The 16565-nt window shown below is 38.8% G+C and overlaps 1 long non-coding RNA gene across 1 annotated transcript in view; it reads right to left on the bottom strand.

The window, feature by feature from the left end:
- Positions 1-16565, bottom strand: part of LOC308494204 — a 40029-nt gene that overhangs the window by 2754 nt on the left and 20710 nt on the right. Inside the window, exons 3-5 of the long non-coding RNA XR_013992893.1 lie at positions 5962-6082; positions 3588-3739; positions 1072-1190 (exon numbers count right to left, since the gene is read on the bottom strand). This is a non-coding gene — a long non-coding RNA (uncharacterized lncRNA). The remainder of the gene's footprint in view (positions 1-1071; positions 1191-3587; positions 3740-5961; positions 6083-16565) is intronic.

Raw genomic sequence — 16565 nt, 5'->3', positions numbered from 1 at the left:
AAGGCTCATACTCCTACCCCAATGCCAACCTCCACATCATTTCTCACTCACTGAAGCCTCTTGTATCGGGCCCACAGTGTTCACCCCAGCCGAGCTTTTACTGTAACCCTGGGTCACTTAAATATCCATATAAGTGACCATTTGATGTCCTAGCTGCTTCACAGGTATCATGACTACTCCAGTTGTGAAATCTTAACATTACAAAATCTACTGTGTGATTCCAGGTCCTATCATTCCAGTTTTCCAACTAGTCAACAACTATCTTGATCACACTAGGCCCCTCTTTGTTCACAGACTCTGAGCTCACTTCTGATCTAATGTCCTTCCATGTAGTCTGGATTCTCAAATCCATTTCTGTGTTAAATCCTCTTGCTAACTGTGTACTCTTCAATCAGTCAAGGTCAGTCCTAGGCAACCAAATGTTGCCTGTGACCATGGCCCAAGAACACTTTATATGTTCCTGAGTTTCTATGCAAGTTTGAAACTAGTTCCTCACTTTGATATAATAGAAGCTCTCCTGTTAATGGCCTCACTCAGCCTTTAGGCCAGACATTTTTGATCTTCCTTAGAAACTCTAGTTTGCCTCCACAGTCCTGTCACTGCTCATCTTGCTCTCCATCATTTACCTCTACAATTAGAAATCTTCAACACCCTTGTTAGGTGTCCTTCCTATCCCTGTCTCTATGCTCCAGTGAACAGGTAGTTCCTTTCACCTAAGGCTAATCCTCCAGCCACATTCTAGAGCCATAGGTCTTTCACCCTCCCACCTCCCTGCATCATCTTTCAGGATCTTATTCCATCTGTTACCACCTCTCTGTCTCACATGTACAATGGCTACCTTCTCGGTTCTTCCTGCCCCTGCCTGCAACCACATTCAATTTTCTCCCTTATTAACACAGGTTAGATGACTCACTGTAGGGCCCTGGCAGAATGGTTTAACTTGTATTCTAGTTGTCCTATCTTCTAACAGAAAGCAGGCTTCTCATGGAGCAATAATGACTTAATCACACGAAGGAAGAAAACAGCGGAAATATAAACCTGTTGAGTGCTGAACAGAAAGTGGAGGCATACCTGTCAGTGTAGGTAAGGGGATGGCTGAGGTAAAGCTGCAAGGGGGAAATTGTGAATACCAGCCACAGGAGCAAATTCCAGACTGAGGATGAAGTTGCTGATCAGCGATCACTCTGGTCCTACACAAGGAACACCTTGCAAATAGCCATGACGAAAACGCAGGCATAGAAACAAGAGTATTTTACGGAAAACACAATATTAAATGACATGTATGTGGCACTTGTATTACTGCTCCCTCTTCCCCCACCCTCAGCAAACATCACTAATTAGTTATAACCCCTGTTCACACTGAGCTGAGACCTGGCTTCAGAACCTTTTTAGAAAACACTATCAATCAATTAGAGATGGTCCTTGAGATGAAATATATTTGCTATCTTTGCACTACACAGAAAAATCCTCCAAAAAGAATTAGAAGACAGAAGTAAGCTTCAGGAGAAAGCACATTGAAGACAGCTTGGACGTTGTAGGCAACTGGCAGGGAGAAGTTCAGCCCATGGAGATCACAGAGCAGGCGCCCAATTAATGTCTGTTGATGATTCATTTTTTCATTCAACAAACATTTAATGAGACCTACAATGTGCACTGGATTAGGCACTGCGAATACAAAGATGAATAAGGCATTGTCCTTGCACGTAAGGAATTTGGAGTCTGGTAGACGAGAGCCATAGACACGGACAATGATAATACAACCTGCTAAGTGCTACGACACTTAGCAGGTTGTATTATATCCATCCGAGTAGGATTTCTTCAGAAGAGCACAACTCCAGGCTGCTGTTGGATCCATGAAGTCCTCCCAGCCACCAGGGCCTGCTGTTGTTTCTGTCACGCGGTGAGTGTCCAAGAACTAACAATAATAGCTATAATGTATAGAGTGCTTATGGCATACACTTTACAAATATACTCATGGAAACCCTGCAGATTAGTTATTGTATTAAATGTAGAAACTGAAGTTCAATGAGGTTAAGTAACACCTTAGATCACATGGCTAGTAAGCAGTTGAGTCACGTTTCAAATCCAGTTTCGACCATTTCCAAAACATTTGTCTATGTTTTTAAGAGAACCCCTATTCAGATGTTACACAACTTTTCAACAGCTTTCTACTTGGAAATAAGAACAAAGGCAATACATTAGCGATCAGGGCATGGACAAAATTCATCTGGTTTCCCAACCTATTTGACAATGTCAAGTACAAGCACCCTCTAGTTAACTGTCTGCTTTGATCCTTGTCATAGTCAACATCATTATCAGCAGCATATTCCAGACCTGTTCTAAGCAATTTACATAAATAGTCTCATTATATCTTTACCATCCCCCCCTTCACTGAAATCACTGCAAAAAGGTATTATTATCCCTATTTTGCATTCGAGGTGAAAACATGTCAGAGCAGATTGGAGCCCAGGCTATCTAGTCCCAAGGCCCAAATTCTCACTGTGCTGCTTTGCCTTCCTGCTCAAGACTTTGTCTCCCAGCCCTTCTTCTTACTATTCCCCTTCAGGATGGCTAGTTACATAAGGTCCACTGAAAATGCATAATGCCTACTTAAATATAATCTACCATTAATCATTCTAGTCACAGAAAGCCATTCTCTGAATCCCCAGGGTCACTGCTCTGAGCCTTAAGTGCAGACTTTCCCAAAGAACACTGTGTTTATATGGCTTTGAGAAAAGAGAAAAACACTGGACATATTTAGGTTTTCAATTATTGAACGTATTTTTTACTTGGAGTTGTAGCCATGAACATTTTTAAATCCCCAAGCAAAATAAAGCTATCGACACAATAATAAGTAAGGCCATTTCTTCCCTGAGTGGATTTCAGATAGAACTTAGTAATACTATAAGAGCCCTGCAGCTGTTCAGATGTTTTCCTGAGAATGAAACTTACAAAATCTGTACAGCCAAGCCCTGGTCACAGCAACACTCATCTAAAAAACATCAGAGGATCTTCCATCAAGACCAGGGCTGACAGTAGGAGGGTGCACATTTGCCAAAGTCTGAAAGCCTTGATTTTTCCCCCACTCTTCACCACCTTAATTTTCCCATGTTCTATTATGTCTATGTTTTTATAATCTTATTTAAGAAGTTATCCCTTCTCCACTCCCATTTCTTGTGGACTTAGATCATTTATCACCTAACTATAGTTTCCTCCTAACTGATCTCCCTGTCCAGATTTGAAAATCTTCCAGAACATACTCCATACTACTGCCAGAGTGACTATCGAAAGCTTCCCCTTCTTAAAACACTCAAAATGAAATCTAAATTTCATGGCATACTATCTAAGAATCTATTCTCAGCCTACATTTCCAACCTAATTTCATGAACCACTTGTAGTTCAACCAATTCATTATTCTATTTCCAGTGTCCATGCCTTTGGTTAGAATGTCCTTCCATCTGTTTTCTGCCCAGTCAACCTTTACTTCTTTTAAGAATGAACTTAAGCACTAATTCCTCCAATCTCTAGCATCTCCAGACTCAGTCAAATGATTTCTCTTCTGAACCCCATTAGTACCTTATACATACCTCCATTGTAGAGCATACCATACTGTTGTACATATCGAACTCTCTCATTAAACTGAGAAGTCCTTGAGGGCAGGGACTGTATCTAGTTCGTCTCTGTATCCCCATCACCCAGCACAGTGCCTGGCAGCTCAAAAGGCAGCAGAGAGAAGAAGCTGAAGATGCAGGAGAGAGAACAATAAAGCAATATTCTTGAGTTGGGGCACAATACAAATAATGCTGAATGACCTGAAGCTGAAGAAAAACATACTTCAGCTCAATACTATAAAGAGGTCTTGAAAGAAGAGACAAGTTGACTCATAAAAGAGTTCCCCCATCACTAAGTGCAGTTATTTAGAGGCTAAAAGACCATCTGTTGGGTATGTTATAAAAGGAATTAGGATCAAATTAAAATAAGCTGTTTTGAATATAAGACTTTTTAAGATCCTTCTATCCTTGAGATTCTACATCTACAACCATAACCAAGAGAGCCATCACTCTGAGCCTATGTCACAGAACCATGAGTGAATAGTGGCTCCCAGAGTTGTGGGCAAGGATGGAGACCTCATTCCCATCCACACTAAACTGATTGCAAGCTTACAATATAATTCATGTTCTGGTGGCCTGCTTCCCCGATAACCCTTGAACCTCGAGCAGAAAATAAATGCTTTCAAGGCAACCCAGAAGGACCTCATGACTCAAAATATCTTCTACAACCTGCTACGAAAGCTTTAAATTTCCTCCTTAAACCTTTAGTGTTTTTGATCAATGTTTGTTAAAATGCCACTTAATCTAATGTGATGAGCTGGCAACCAAGAGTATACTAAAGGATGGATAAAAGCAACACAACCCTTCTGTACCCCATGAAATCATCCAGTCTGGTCTTCACCTCCTCCCAATACAAATCTAAGAATGCCTACAAAATATTCTGAGTTTTAATTCTGGTACTCAGTTTCCTCATCAGTAAAACATGGAGGGTGTATTGAATCATTTTCCCTGACTCAGACAGTCAAAATCTCAAGAATAAATGTGACTTTAAGTGCCTGTAATCCAACCTCTCACTCTATGCAGGGAGATTCTCAAATTCCATCCCAAGTGGTCACACATGCCGCTAGGTATCACTTCCAAGAGTATTTTCATCTTTGGGCAGTTCTTAAATTTGTTTCTCCATTAACTACAACTGCTTTCAAAAGCAAAAACCAACCATTCCTGACTTCATAATCAATCTGAAAAGACCATCAAACCCTCTATTTTTGAGGAGTTGTCTCCCACAATCTAAACAGCTCCTATGATGCTTTGCATAGACTTTTTTTTTTTTTTTAAGATTTTATTGGGGAAGGGGCACAGGACTTTATTGGGGAACTGTGTGTACTTTCAGGACTTTTTTTCCAAGTCAAGTTGTTGTCCTTTCAATCTTAGTTGTGGAGGGTGCCGTTCAGCTTCAAGTTGTTGTCATTTCAGTCTTAGTTGTGGAGGATGCAGCTCAGCTCCAGGTCCAGTTGCCGTTGCTAGTTGCAGGGGATGCTGCCCACCATCCCTTGCAGGAGTCGAACCGGCAACCTTGTGGTTGAGAGGACACGCTCCAACCAACTGAGCCATTGGGGAGCTCAGTGGCAGCTCAGCTCAAGGTGCCGTGTTCAATCTTAGTTGCAGGGGGCGCTGCCTACCATCCCTTGCGGGATTCGAGGAACTGAATTGGCAACCTTGTGGTTGAGAGCCCACTGGCCCATGTGGGAATCAAACTGGCAGCCTTCGGAGTTAGGAACATGGAGCTCTAACGGCCTGTGCCACTGGGCTAGCCCTTCTCATGGACTCTTAAGTCCAAATCACTCTCTGTATCCTGGATGTTCTCCTCTAGCCCCCTTTTAGTGAGCTGATCTTAAAATTGAAACAAAACCAACAGGTGGAACAGCATTCTTACCTCTCTGATTCTAAACATTTGTAGTGAGAATACAACCAGTTAGCTCTATATTAGATGGTTTGAAGGTCTTCAATGGATACATATCTTGTAAAAAGTCAGCACTGAGTCCCTAGAAGCTTGCAAGATGGAGGAAACACTTCTAAATGGGAAAGGGAAGGGTCAAAGGGATGCTGACAGCAGTAAAAACAAATGGCTTACTACATAAATTCCCTATTTGCTATCACCTCTGTAGTTACAAAAAATAGGGATCTAGAACATTCTAAATAGTGCAGGCTCCTAGGGTCATGTGGGAGAAATGGTAACATCATATGAAGAGTCTAGTCTATGTAGATAACATCTGTACTTTTCCCACCAGAATCTCAGTTCCTAAGAGATTTGCCTGATTCTTTCAGAAAAGAGGAAATAAATATTAAAGATAATCAGTGGAATAGATACACACAAACAATACTGAAATCCTGAATAAAAGGAGAAACATACCATGTATGAGAAGAGTACAAAGACGATAGCTCTCCAAAAGTTAACCTATACATTCAATGCCATTCCAATTGCAATTCCAGTGGTATTTGTACTGAAAACTTCACAAGTTTCTAAAGGTCTCCTGGAAGAATAAGTACATGAAAATAGAGATATTAAAAAAAAAAATAAGAATGAGGGATTTCCCTTACTAGATAAAGTTGTTACTAAAAACTAGGCATGTGGGAAATGACAGCAGCCACATTGTCTAATCATAATATAGTAAAACCATTTTTTTAAAAAGAAAAAGTAGTTCAAACCAGAGGTCCTCACAGTAAATAACTATTGGGTCAATAAAATAACATAAATTATAATAAAATGTAACATATACTAATTTATATAATAAAATGTAAATTACATAGTAAACATTTTTAGTGCACAACAAAACAAGAACACTACTTATGAGATTCAGCCAATACTATATATAGCCTTAAGTTCTCTTATTATAAGATAATGAAAAAGACTTACTCTTAGTAAAGGTAACAAAGGAGAGGAGAAGGGGATAGCAAAAATACGTGAATAATGGCCAAAAACTTGCCAAATTTGATGAAAAAATATTAAATCTATACATGCAAGAAGATCAATATATGCCAAAAAGGATAAACTCAAAGAAATTCAAATCTAGACTCATGATAGTCTAATTGTTCAGTTGACATCAGAATCTTGAATGCAGCAAGAGAAAAACAACTTACCATGTTCAATGGATCCTCAATAAGTTAAAACTGACTTCTCGTCATAAACCATAGAGACCAAAAAATAGTGATATAACATACTCAAACTACTGAAGAAAAAAAACGTTAACTGAGAATTCTGTGTCCAGCAAAAATATCCTTGATAAATGAAGGACAAATTATGACATTCCAGATAAACAAAAAAATCAAAAGAATTCAGTACTAGTAGACATGTCCTATAAGAGATAAAAAACGGAGTTCTTTAGGCAGAAATGAAAGGACGCCAAACAGAAACTCATATGTACATGAAACTAAAAGTAACTGCATAAATAAATATAAAAGACAAAAATTCTACTTTTATTCGTATCACTTTCTTCTTATTTCTGACTTAAATACAAGAGCATAAAGGAATAACTAGAAAACTGTGTTGATATGTTTATATTGTATACAGATGTAATTTGCATAATAATAGCCCAAAAGGGGAACAATGATATAATGAAGCAAATTTTGAACACAACTGAAATTAAGTTGGCATTAATTTGAAGTCAATTATTTTAAGGTAAGATGTTATTGAAATAGAAGCAAGCATGAAAAAAATAGCTCAAAAAATATAATAAAAAAAAATGGAATTAAAATGGAACAAAAATATTTACCACAAAGGAAGGCAGTAATAGAGGAACAGAGAAACAAAAAGATGTAAGACACATGGAAAACAAATAGGAAAACAGACACCAGTCCTACCTTACCAGTAATTACATTAAACAAAACAATTTTTAAATCCAATCAAAAGGAAGAGTTTGACAAAACATTTTAAAAAAACAATCCATCTATAGGCTATCTATAAGATAAGACACACATTTTAGATTCAAAGGCACAAACAGGTTGCAAGTAAAAGTTTAGAAAAAGATATACCAGTCAAAACAGTAATCAAAAGACAGCTATAGTAGCTATACCAATAAAAAGTAGAATTAAGAAAAGATTGTTACTAGAGACAAAAAAAAAAAAGATATTTTAATCAGAGGATCCATCAGGAAAATACAAGAATTGTAAACATTCATCTAACAATAAAGCACCAGATTCTTAAATAACCAATGGGTCAAGGAAGAAATCAAAGAGAATTAGAAAATACTTTGAAAGAAAATGTAAACAGAACATAGAAAATTTAGGAGATACAACAAAAACAGACCCTAGAGGGAAAATTGTAGCTATAATTACCTACATTAAAAATTAAGATCTCAAATGAGCAAACTACCTTAAGAAATTAGAAAAAGGTTCAAACTAAACCCAAATAAATCAGGAAGAAGGAAATAATACAAGTTGGAATGAAAATAATGAAAGAAATAGAGATAATCAAGGAAAATAAATTTGGTTCTTTGAAACAATGAAAAAAAAGATAAATCTGTAGCTAGACTGACCATTAAAGAGAAAACTCAAAATATGATCAGGAATAAGATGGGACATTATTATCTTACAGGAACAAAAAGAATCACAAGGGAATATTATCAAAGAGTGTATGCCAATTAGATATCTTAGATGAAATAGACACATTCTTAGAAAGACAACCAATCAAACATGACTCAAGAAGAAAAATCTGAGCTTTTGGCAGTGAGCAGCCTGTGTTGGCCCATGTTGCGGTCTTTCTTGGACAACTCTCGGGGGTCCATGGGCCCCAGGCAGGTGGCAGCTGGCCTCAGCATGCTCTGTGCCTTTTACTGAGTAGCCCCAGGCTCACCAGCACCAAATCTAAGTCTGCATTAATCTGGTGACCACCACTGACATGCCAATAGCAATTAAGGGTCAACAACAAGAAGGCACACACAACAAACACACCTGGAGCACCTAGCTCAGGTGACCAGGGAGACTGCATCACTGGGCGCCATAGGGCACCTACTACGTAAGACCAAACTGCCAAGACTGGGAGACACAGCAGATCTACCTAATACATAGAAATAAACACAGGTAGGCAGGCAAAATGGGAAGACAAAGAAACGTGTCCCAAATAAAATAAAAAAGAACAGGACAGAACTCCAGGAAAAGAACTAAATGAAACAGAGAAGAGCAATCTACCAGATAGAGTTCAAAACACTGGTTATAAAGATGCTCAGTGATCTCAGGGAGAACTTCAACAAAGAGATAGTAAGAATAAAAAGACGTACAAACCATAAAAAAGAACCAGTCAGATATGAAGGATACACTAAAAGGAATCAACAGCAGATTAGATGAAGCAGGGGATCAAATCAGCAATTTGGAAGATAAGATAGCCATTGGAACAGTAAAAAGAAAAAGAATTTTAAAAAATGAGGAGAGTTGAAGGGGCCTCTGGGACAACATCAAGCATAACAATATTCACATCACAGGGGTACCAGAAGAGAGAGTGAGGGATTAAAAACCTATTTGAGGAAATAATGACAGCAAACTTCCCTAACCTGGTGAAGAAAATGGATATTCAAGCCCAGATAGCGTAGAGTCCCAAACAAGATGAACCCACAGAAGCTCACACCAAGACACATAATTAAAATGGCAAAGGTTAAAGACAAAGAGAGAATCTTAAAAGCAAGAAGAAAAAAGCAGTTAGTTACCTACAAGGGAGCTCCCATAATACTATCAGCTATTTTTTCAACAGAAACTTTCCAGGCCAAGAGTGACACGAAATAACTCAAAGTGATGAAAAGCAAGGACCTACAACCAAAACTACTCTACCCAGAAAGGCTAACATTTAGAATCAAAGGACAGACAAGAAAAAGCTAAAGGAGTTCCTCACCACCAAACCAGTAGAAGAAATGTTAAAGAGACTTCTTTAAAAAGAAAAGATCAAAAATATAAATAAAATGGCAATAACTACGTATCTATCAACAATTACTTTCAATGTAAATGGATTAAATGCTCCAATCAAAAGACATAGGGTGGCTGAATGAGTAAGAAAACAAGACCCTTATATATGCTGCCTACAAGAGATACACTTCAGATCAAAATACACACACTAAAGGATAGAAGAAGACATTTCATGAAAATGGAAACTTAAAAAAATATATGGGTTAGCAATACTTATCGCAGACAAAATAGACTTTAAAACAAAGGCTATAACAGGAGACAAAGAAGGACATTCCATAATGATAAAGGGATCAAGCCAAGTGGATATAACTAAAAACCATGTCATATCAGCTTATAGGGCACGTGCTTATATTTAACCAAAGTCAGCTAATGTTACTGCAACAAAAGTACGATAAAATATATGAAATAACAATATTGGAAATTTTGGAATAGTACATTAAGCCTTTAACAATTTACTCCCTCAGACATTTTTCATATATGGAGTAATGTTTTCCTGTGAGATTGACTGGTTTGAGGAGAAAAACATGATCTTTGGTATGTGATGTAAAGAAATCATCCATATATTTTTTAGTTTGCTAGTGAAATTTAAAAATTGGTAGTGATAAATCAGAATGATTAAGCTAAGAAGTAGGGATACTGAATTAAACAAATTGTATACAAACTATACTGCACACAAACACCAATGACAAACTTTGAGCTAGAACCTGTCATTGCACAAAATCCAGAAATGAAACAAGTGCCCTTGTAATTCCTCAAATGTATTTTTGGCTCATTAGCAGAGTCTTCAGGTTACTATTTTAATATTCTGTCAGAACCAAATTTGTGATGCAGGCTATGCCACGTCGTTTGAGAAGGGCAACCGTGTTGTGGACTAATATAGTACTACAGGATATAGAAAGAAAACTATTGTGTCCACAAGATGGCGAACCTTGAAATACTTTTTGACAATGAAGGTCACAAATGCTGCAGAAATTTGGTGACAGACGCCTAAACTTATAGGAAAATAGCCAGTGTAACATACATAATGCAACTTAACCTCAGTGAATTGGAGATAAAATTAACAATGTTAGAATCGAATAAACAGCTTTTATGAAGACTGAAATATTTTTGGCTCTTTAGTACTATCAGATTGTAATATTATGACCCTGTTTCTGATGGGAGTGGTAAACTTAACATATTCAAAAGGCATTGTGTTTTGGGGTAAATTGAGTAACGCTGGGTTTCCATTGTTTCCTTTTTGTCCACTAAACTGCAAAAACTGAATGAAGTTTTCTGCAGTTTTTTTTTTTGTTTTTTTTTTTTTTTTAGTTTTCTGCAGTTTTACAAGTGAAAACCCCACTCTTATCATGTGTTGGAACTAAGTAATTGGCAAGACTACATATCACACAACCAAAGTGAGCTATAAACAAGAAAATCACACTACCAATATATACCTAAACCTACGAGTATTCATTAAAATTTGAATGCCTAATAATAAAAGAAGCTCAACAATCTTACAATATATTAGTGAGTCAACATAGAGGAATCAGATGGTAATACTACTGGAAAACAGGGGAGTAAGTTGTGGTATCTCATTATTTGGCAAAGGTCGCCATCGTGTGGATAAATTGGGTACTGCATAATGGTTACCTTGTGTCCACAAGATGGCGCCAGATTCCTACCAATCTCAATATTTCTGATAATGTAGCACAGCTGGTGGCACCAGTTTCAGACATTCACATGAACTTCAAAGCACCTGAATTCCCAAAGGGCAACGGTGAATATGCCAAATGGCTAGCATACCATTGTGGATTAGCTCCAATTTGTCCGCAGTTCAGAGACAAGTCTGGAAAGGCCTGATACATTACAACCTATGAAAAGTCCACGCAATTACCATAGATTTAATAAGCAGTGGAACTAATAATAAAATAATGGCCATAAGACAGTATTGAGGCTAACAGAATCCGGCATATACTTATGACTAAATTTACCCATACATACTTTTGCCTCTCAAAGGTCGTTCAGAACAAAAATTCGAGTGGAAACTTGGCACCTGCTAAAAAGTGAGGCCGTGTGGACAAATTTAGCAGAAAAATAACAAATAATTGCCTAACTCTGAAACAGTGTCGATCTGAAAGTTATAAATATGCCAGGATAAATACTCGCTATTAATATGGGGGATAGAGAAGTGTTGTAAAATTACTTGCAAATGACAATGGGAATAAATCCAATGCATGCACGGCACATTCAGCATGAAGAGATAACGGTCAATGGCATATAGATCCCCAAACTTAGTGTTAAAATGTTACTCCACCAAATGCCTTCATTACTGAATTGCTGGTTCCCAAAGCTGCAAGTTGTGAGGAATTTTCTTCAAATCAAGCTAATAATTTTAAAGGATGACACTGTGAAGACAGACAAATGAAGTATTACAGAAGACCTATGGTAATGGGTCTTTTTGTCCAAAACAAGCACCAAATTTGTAAGTCTTGTGAAAGATATGATGGGCAATGGGATAAGTTGAGATGAAAACCACTCCCCCAAAAAGCACATAGGTTCCTGAAGATATGGAAATCAGTTGTGGCAAATTTTCTTTCAAAAGCCTATTGTGCTGGCAGAGAATTGAGGGATGCTAATGAAATGCAACTGGAAAACAGCCTGAGACATTGGCAGGTAACGACACCCTTGAAGGGACAACAAAGTAGACAGGGAACTCCATAAATTTGTACTCTTATTTGCAAGCTGGTAGGCAGTGCCAACAAATATATGACAGATGGCTGTTAAATAACATTAGCAACACGACTTAACACAAATATGATGAAGTATTAGCTACCCAGGCTTGCAGTACCATCTGTGTCCATTTACAAGGTCAAATTTCCCACAGAAAACTGACATCCAATAGCATTATTTCACTACAAATTGCAATTAATGGGTATTTAAAGTGGGTGCCAATTGGGCAACTTGATTGCATTACCTATTTGCACTGGATGGAAATAAACAACCCAACTACCGTGTTTTCCTGAAAATAAGACCTAGCCGGACCATCAGCTCTAAAGCGTCTTTTGGAGCAAAAATTAATATAAGACCCAGTATTATATTTATATTATATTATATATTATATTATATTAACTACATTACATTAAGACCCAATCTTACAGTAAAATAAGACCAGCTCTTAAGAGCTCATGTCTGGCTAGGTCTTCTTTTCGGGGAAACAACGGTAGCTAATGGATTTCTATGTAAAATTAAACACTGCACCTAAAAAGAATGACTGGTATATCACTGTGTAAGTATATGTTAGTATGAATATTTAGTTCCTAGAATCAAAGGCCCTTAAGATGCAATGTGTTTGTTAGTGAATGGCAAAATTCTAAAATTTTACTAGGTCTAAACTTTGTAAAAGAAGACTGCACCAGATTACCAAGGGACAGGGTTATGCAGTTACATATGAAAGATGTCCTTACTTCTCATGTGTCCATAGAGAAACTGAAATTGATATTCATAACTGAATGCACGGCAGAGAATCTATTTGCTGAATTTAGCTGCCAATTAACTGGGTGTTAAATCCTGTCTGAAAACACATTTAAGCTAGAAAAATAACGGATCACCATGTGTAAGATGTACTTTAGGACAGCAGTTCTCCAGCACTGACTGTCGCTAATACAACAATAAGGCAGTGTCAACAGGAGCTTACTTAGGAGCAGCAAATGGACAATGAAAAAAGGTGTATAATAAAAAAAGTTTAAAAAAAGGGGGTATGGCATCAACACGCTTTCAAGAAAGCAACATTCCCAAGACATTTATCAAAAACTGCTAAGAAAGCTTAGCCACACTATTAATGTAGGGAATTGTCAGCATAACCTTGACTTTATGAAAATGTAAGTAATATAGCCTAGGCAGAATGCTTGAAAGGAATAGTAACGGCTAATGATAGTATTAATAGAAATTCACTCTGAAAATTCAACCAAGCCCACCTGGGGAGAGTTGAGAAGTGCAGCATTCAGAGGCGCCCCATTTGACTAAGACAGAAAGTGCTAGTGGGACTAGACCTTCCTGTCCACTAGCAGGAAAAATGTCCTTAAAGCCAGTGCCTGGAGATTGTATTGCCAACATATGGTTCCCAAAGGGCACTGCAGGTGATAAAATTGTCTCAGAGCCTTTTCAGATTGTAAAGACATGGAAGATAGGCACTGATACTAAGTAGGCATCAAGGAATTTCACTGCCTACAACATTACAACATTGTTGCCATTCTAATTTCTTCTTTGTACTGGGGTGTGTGATGGGGGCACTGCACAATATGCCGAGGCCCTAGGAAGGGCCTTTGTGTGGATGGCATGTAGGATGGACTCTGGGGAGATCTGTTTGTAGTTGACATGCAAGGTAGGGAGGAAGCAATGGTGAACCGACCTTACCTTCCAATGATGACAAATCTTCTGTGCTCCTTCCAATTATTGAAACAGCCCAGCAGGGAAGTGTATTCATGAATCCCACCCACACTCCAAGGTCACCGTGAAAAGAATTTATTTCCACACAATTTTGTGGTGAGCTGCCCATACATAACAGCAATGCTTTTCACTTTAAAATGCCACTTGGTTTTCTTTTTGGTGGCATTAGTCTAAAACGGATGATTCAGAAGCCAGTTTTATTCCCACCTCTTCCAGTATGTCATTTTTAAAGCTTGCAAACCTCTCCTTTGTTGAGTGATTTTAATATGTGGTTGATGGTGAGATGTGAATCAAAGTGCAAAGGAAGCTTTAAGGCCCCTTTGAAAACTAAGTACAGTAAGCACACCTCATGCTAAGGACAAATAAGACAAGGGGCACTGGCCACCGTGGCAGGCATGAACCAAGGTTACCTTCATCAATTTCTGAGGGCACTACCAAGCACCACAGACAAACTGCATCAGGCTCAGTCCTCCTCCCAATGAAAGCAGTCTTTCTTTTCATCACAAACTTGTTCCAAGTTATTCTGCAGGTCAGTGTCTGCAACCATCCCACTGACTGAAAATCCTGTCAGTACATTATTTACCACGCGCTGTGGCCCTAACACAACTATGGTATTCCTTAAGACCACCCAACTCGAGCATGCACACAGCACTACTGCGTTCACTTAACCTCTCTTAAGTTCAAGTGGAAAGCATGGGAACTACGTGTTTCGAGTGAAGTTAGTATGTCTCTAGTTATGTGTATTTGTTGCTTCAATGTCCTGCATGTACCAGACAGTAAGATTCTTTGAGGCATGTGAAATACACAAAGTCTTTTAAGATCTTAATACTGCTGATTCCCCACCCTTCTCCCAAATTGAGCACAGTCGTAGATACTCAGGACACACTGGCAGGGCACAGGCTGGCCCATGAGTCCCCTAGGGCATGAAAAGCCAGGGGAGGGGAGAAGAGGGCACTTGGATATCACAATGGAGGCATCTCAAGTTGGAACTTGTATATGAAGATGATGGTCCCAAAACTATTTGCAACATACTGAGCATTGATTGGTGACAAAAACCTGTGTTCAGATTCCTACAGGGTATATACCTCCCCTCCATGCTGCTCCCTATCAGCCTGACATTACAGAAAACCACTCCTTTTCTACTTCTCTAAATGACAGCCAGAAGTAGTCCCTCTCCCAGTGCTTGAATTCACCCAGAGCACACGCCATCACTGACCCCATAATACACACAAGCAGGACCAGCATTAAGAGGGCAGAGGTATGGTTGGGCCTTTCCAGGGAGACGTGCTGATGTGAAGACAGCTGCTGTGATCAATTTCTTCTTGGACTGATGCTTGATTTCTTCAAAGCACTATGCCAAAGCAGCAACAGGTTGGTGACCATGGGAAAGTGTAATAATGCCAAATGAGGCCTCGTCCTATCACCGTGCTCCTTGGATCTGAAGGCACCTCCAGATTCTGATGAAGGCTACCTTAGGGTGTACTGTAAGGGGACACATGTAAGTGATTATAGTTTGTGATATTTGACATCCTTCAGGGGCCAGGGTGAAAACAAAGCGACTTCCCGGACAGACTAACCTAAGTCACAGGCTGAAGATAATGGGGGAACCTACAAATGGCTCTGGCTCACCCTGCTCACCCTCTGCTGAATCACCTGAGCTTACAGACACAGGCAGGGAGGCAAGGCACGGAGCAGAAGCCAGAGCCCAATACAAGAAGCCTTCGACAGTCAGCCCAGCACACACAACCACCTTTGAAGAGGTAAAATGAGACGCCAAGGGCCACATGATTCATTCTTAAGACCATGTTGCAGGAACCATGTTGCCAGGTAACAAACTGGGACCATGTTGCCAGGTAATAAATTGGCCCCAGCACCATGCTTGGGGTAAGTACTTGTGCACACTACAACTAAAATGGTTCATGTGTACGTGAATTTAAGTGCATTTAACTTAAACCTGAAGAAACTTAAGAGCTAGAAATTTCAAAACTTCAAGACCACATCAAGGCTGAGAGCCAATAAACAGAAAAGATTCTCAATCCCAAAGGGATTTCTTTTTTTTTTTTTTTTTACTGAAAAAGGAGTAAAGCCTGACTTTCCAAAAGGCCACGGTGAACACTGGAGTCGCAGGTCTGACACCCAAAGCCCACCCTCCTCCTACCCTGCCACAGGGGTGTCTCTGAAGGATAGACAGTGCTCGGCTCTCCCTCTGTGCATAGCTGTTTTCTTTCCTATTAAACAAACAAACAAACATGTTTAGGAAAGCACTGCCCTGATGTGGGAGGCTAGCTGCAGTTCAGTGGAATCTAATACTTAACTTCCTTTGATATATGTGGGTTATCTGAATCCCAAACAATTTCAAAGCTTTCTTGGAATGTAAAAGACCATGAACTGAGCCTTTAAATTTAAACCAACTTAAAATCATTCTGATCTTGTTAAACTTTTCTCTCCAATTCACACTTGATCTGTACCATGTACATGATGTTTACATTATAATGAACTCAATAGGCACACGGACATAAGATGTTCAGTTTGGGCACAGTAAACCTATGTTATTAATGGCTTTTCTCTAAAATTCAACCCATTGAACAAAACATTCTGGTTTATAACTTATTCTCCCTCTTGTGGAAAGACGGCCCTATT

Source organism: Rhinolophus hipposideros (assembly GCF_964194185.1).
Source record: "Rhinolophus hipposideros genome assembly, chromosome: X".
NCBI lineage: Eukaryota > Metazoa > Chordata > Mammalia > Chiroptera > Rhinolophidae > Rhinolophus > Rhinolophus hipposideros.
This window is presented reverse-complemented; position numbering and strand designations above follow the sequence as displayed.